The sequence below is a fragment of the Manacus vitellinus genome, unplaced genomic scaffold (genome assembly GCF_001715985.3).
Source record: "Manacus vitellinus isolate BGI_N305 unplaced genomic scaffold, ASM171598v3 scaffold_32_pilon, whole genome shotgun sequence".
NCBI lineage: Eukaryota > Metazoa > Chordata > Aves > Passeriformes > Pipridae > Manacus > Manacus vitellinus.
In genome coordinates this window covers 2811628-2816518 of record NW_021940460.1, presented here as the reverse complement: position 1 = coordinate 2816518, position 4891 = coordinate 2811628, and the positions used below count along the sequence as shown (strand labels likewise).

Here is a 4891-nt window from a genome sequence, read left to right as displayed (position 1 = left end):
CATCCCACAATTCTGTGATGCTGGTGCCACACTGCATCTCTCCCTCAGCATCCACGGGGGCAGAGTGGGGGGGCTCACCCCGGCTCGGCCACAGCCCCCCTTGGCAGAGCCCAACACACTCTCACACACGTCCCCCTTCACCTGAAGCCCAGGTGGCCCAAGCCACAGGCCCAAGGCCACTGAGCTGCCCTCACCCCGGGCGTGGGCAGGTCCCCGTCCCCGAGGGGACACGCGGAGGGGCCCCTGTGCAGGTGGGGGTGGCTCTGCCCGCGGGCATTTCCCGGCAGCTGCCTCGTGCAGAGGCGCCGAGCGCTCTGCGGTTTGGAAAGTCACTTTTCTCGCCCGGAGGGGGAGCCGGGTATCGCTTCTCAAAACCCGCTCCGAGAAAATCCACCGGCTCGTGCTTCCTGCCCCGGCCCCGCCGCCCCGGAGCTGCCAGGCTCCTCGGGATGCCAAACCTGCAGGATTTTCAGGCCTGGCTGAAATATTTGAGCGTCATTTGGTGCAGGGGGAGGAGCCGCCTTAAATTGCCTCAGATCTCCAGCTCCTGCCCGTTGACGCTTCCTCTCCCCATTCCCACCCAGGCACCGCCGCACATTTTTCCTCCAGTTTCTTCAACGTGAGACCTCCCTGCCCTACTTTTCCCGGCGAATAAAGCTCCACGTCCATTTGCTTTTTTTGCGGCTGCAAAGCAGCTCCGGGGCTGGAGTCTGGCTGAAACACTCATTTTGAGAGCTTTGCAGAGGTCCAACGCTCAGCCCCGGGAGCGATGAATCACTGGGGCAGCGTGGGCTGAGATGTGCTGCTGTGTGGGTGCGCCCGGGAGCGCGCAGGGAAGAGGCTCACGGAGCCTGAGGGGAGGCACCGCGTTCTTGGAAGGGCTGTGAGCTGCTGCAGGCAGGGGGGCTGCGGCTCCCTCAAAGACCACCACGTTCAGCCCGTTTCCCTCGCTGCTCTGGCTCTGTTGCACCTGCACGGTGGCTCCTGCCGGTCTTAACTCTCCATATCCTGCAGCAGTTGGGGCTTCCTAGAAGGAGTGAGCTCCCTGTGGGGTTAGAACCCCCCTCAGCTTCCCCGAGAGGCACAGTGACAGTGCACACTGCTCCCTGGGGCCGATTCCCTAAGCAAAGTTCCCAGCCCTGGCAGTGACTGCAGCTTCCCAGGAAGGGAGGTGAGAGCCACGGTGCCTGCAGCCCCACACCCAACCCCAGCCAAACAAGCCCACCCTGCCCAGGGTGCTGTGCAGAGCCCTCTTGTCACCTCCTCTGCACCACAGGGACAAGGGACAAGGGGACGAGGGTCCTCCAGCCTTGGAGCAGCTGCAGCATGACCATTCCCTGAAGCCAGGGAAGTGGGACACATCCTGGAAAGGCAGTAGGGAAAGGCACTGTGAAACACGGCAGAAAATGGAGATTGTGCCTCGGTGCATCTCCAGCAGCTCCCGGAGCCCACGCCGGGCTCCAGCCCCGCTGCACAAGGCCGTGCTGCCACCCCGTGGCACTGCCAGCGTGAGGCTTCCCGGGCCGGGCACGGCAGGGCGGGTGAGCTCCGCCATCCCCAGCATCCTCCCACCCTGGCTGGAGCCAAAACTCCCCAGACCCATCGCCATCCAGCTGGAGGAAGAGCCGCCCACCTCATCCTCCCTGACCATCCCACCCTGAACCTGTCAGCTCTCGGCACGGCTGTCCAGACAGCACCGGCTGCAGCTTTCCCAAACCATTCCACAGGGATGAACACACCCGGGGGATCCCAGCTCACCCCGTGCTCCTCATGGCACAGCTGGTCAGAAAGTGCCCTCCAGAGCCCAGAGGGCCATGCCCAGAATGCCTGAACCTGAGCATCCCGTGCAGTCATGCCCTGGGCTCCCAGGGCAGTCACTCCTCTCTCCCACAGACCTGACCTACTGGGAATTCCCAAGGTACATCTCCTGCCCAGACTCTGCAACCCAGCAAGCCTGGAGGCTATCAGGCAAGTCAAGGGCTTTGAGTTCACCAGGGATGTGTGAAAGTCACGGTCAACTCCCTCCTCTCCCAAGGAACTGACCCTGCTGCTCTGTCTTGCCAAGAGGAGAGTCTGACCCCCAGCCCAGGGCATCCCACAAAAGGTGATCTGCACCTGGAGGCATTTTCTGGAGCCCAGAGACAATGTGACTTGGCCCTGCTCTGCACTGAGCCAATACTCCTGACAGCAGATCACATCTGCAAGGGCCCAAGAGGACCGTGGTTTGAGGGGCTTTTCTCTGCAGTCCCCTCCAGCCCCCGTTGCTCCAGGCTTCTCCCACCACATCTGCTCCAAAACCCTGCTGGAGGCCATGCTCTGGCTGACCTGGAGCACTTGGGACTTGTTTTTTGGGCCCAGCTCTACAAACCAGAGCAGGACAGAGCTGTCACCTCCCTACCTCTGGCAGTGTCATTCCCCAGCCAGCCCTGCACTCCCTGTGCTGCAGGCAGCCTGTAGTTTTCAGGCTGTATTGGTTTTCCACTGCTTGTCTACAGGAAACAATAACTGAGCTTTTCAGCTCCAGGATTATGTCAGAAAAAAAAAAATGATTATTTCACAGAGCTACTGATGAAGGACTCAGCCCTTCATGATCAGTGGCTGCTGCTGAACTGGAACAAAACAAATCAAACAAGAGCCGTCAGCTAAGGAGGGTGAATCCCTCAGGAGCCCATGTGGAGTAGACATTAAGCTGACACTTGAAACAGTCAGATCTCTAGAAATACGAGGCTGGATGGTGTTCCCATCCCTGCTTGCCCATCTCTCCCCTCTGCAAGACCTGCTGCCTCCCAACCACACCAGCAAAAGGCTCATCCCACTCTGCCTGCCCTGGAGATCAGCAACAGCCAGTGGAAGGTCCTGGAAGGTCCATCCTGCTACCATGTCCCTTGTATAACAACCTGCAGGCCCAGGGCATTGTGACCTCCAGGAAAACACCTCCACATGAAACACTGAACACCACCATACCTGCTCCATCCAGCCTGGAGCTGCACGGGGGGATGGCCTGTTCCCACAGGGAACACTCCAGCAAGCCCAGGGCAGGATCTCCCTCTCGAGGCAGGAATGTGGCCTGTGGCACAAGCAGTGACACAACCACTGGCTCCAAACAGTCTGGCACAGGCAGGGGGGCGAGTGACAGACCCCCCCACACACCACCACCCGCTTCCTGCAGCGGTGAAACCAGTGACTGAGCAACAGCTGGACCCAGCCCTGGCCAGGCAGTGGGATTTATTGAACTATTTACACAGCTAGATCCCAAATTCCCTCTTTCCCACACCAACTTTAAAAAACTTGTGCAACACGATTAAACACCCTCCCCCAGCCCTACTCACACCCTCCCCCCTGTCAAGGCTCAAATAAAGGTCTCTGGTCTGTGTGGGCAGAGCGTGGGGCGGCGGAGTCCGGAGGTACCGAGGGAGGGGAGCTGAGCCAGCACACCCCGAGTCCAGCCTCGCTTCCCTGCAGGGTAAAGCTAAGAGGATTTGGAGCACCAGGATCCTCCAGGCAGCACAAGAGCCCTTTAGGTTTTTATGGCTGTGTCCCGGGATTTGTAGGCCACACCACGGCTCTTCAGCTCTCGGACGATCCCTGCAGCAAGGAGACAAACACAGGTCAGTGTTCTCGTGGGATGGGGAGCCCTGGAAAAATCTGGTGGCTCTGTCACGTAGAGATCAAGATCTGGACAATCTTCTTTATTTCACAGAATCATGGAATATCCCGAGCTGGAAGGGACCCACAAGGATCACTGAGTCCAACTCCTGGCCCTGCACAGACACCCCAAGAATCACACCCTGTCCCTGAGAGTGTTGTCCAAACCCTCCCTGAGCTCTGGCAGCCTTGGGGCTGTGCCCACTGCCCTGGGGAGCCTGGTCAGTGCCCAACCACCCTCTGGGGAGAGAACCTTTTCTTAAGATCCAACCTAAACCCTATCCCTGGGTATTTCAGATGTGCCTGGGTTGTGCCAGCAGGCCTCGGCTTCCAGCCCTGTGATGTTCCAGCTCCTTCCCAATGCAGAGCTCAGGTGAGAAATAAGGAGCCTGGGATCCCAGATACTGGCACAGCTTTCCCCCTGGGGATTCAGGATTCACTCCTGGTCAGGAGTCTGCTCTGGGGACTGGGCAGGGGCTCAGCTAGAGGGATGATGCCATTTCTGCATTCCAGAGATAGGGCAAATCCTCTGTGCCCTCCACTCCATTTACAAACACACAAAGCCCCCCATGGCACGAGCCCTTGGTGCAGGAGGACAGGAAGGGGCACCTGCTCACCAGGATTGCCTTAACAGCACCCCATCCTGCAAAACTCTTTTCTATGGACAAACTTCTGTGTTTCCCTAGAGCTGAACCACTGGAGACGAGATCACTTTCCAGAGTCACCCTTTAATCCCGGTTTATCCCTCTGATAGCTGGTTTTAGCCAGCAGCATCTTCATATCAGCTTCTGGCAGCCACAGTGCAGAACCCTGAAGCCCCTTCCCCAGTCCAGCACATTCTTGCAGTCACCCTGCTGATCTCTTCCCACTTTGCTGATCCCTTCCCACCCTGCTGATCCCATCACCCACATGGCATGATCCCTGTCCACAGTGTTCACCAAACCCCCAAACCCTGAGTCCATCTCACAGGTACCTTGGGGCAGGCGGCCGGTCACGGACACTGCATAGACACCTGGCTTGAAGGTACCTGGGGGGAAGAAAACACCGACTTACCCCACGTAGCAGCAGCCAGGTGGGAAGGGACACCTGTGCAGATGTCCCTTCACTGGAGGGGACATCGTGGGGCAGAACCCTCTCCACAGCCCAACCAACCCACTGTCCCTGAGAAGGGTCTGCTGGGGATCAGGGACCTGTGGCTCCCAAAATACTCACTGATCCTCTGCCACTTGGAGACCCAGCTGTCCTC

General features: G+C 58.8%; 1 non-coding gene across 1 annotated transcript; it reads right to left on the bottom strand.

Moving 5' to 3' along the window:
* Positions 1–3190: 3190 nt before the first annotated feature.
* LOC103759495 lies at positions 3191–4891 on the bottom strand. Its single transcript, XR_003915944.1, has 3 exons — positions 4858–4891; positions 4619–4672; positions 3191–3585 (listed from the first exon to the last, which is right to left on the bottom strand). It is a non-coding gene; the product is annotated as an uncharacterized LOC103759495 (transcript).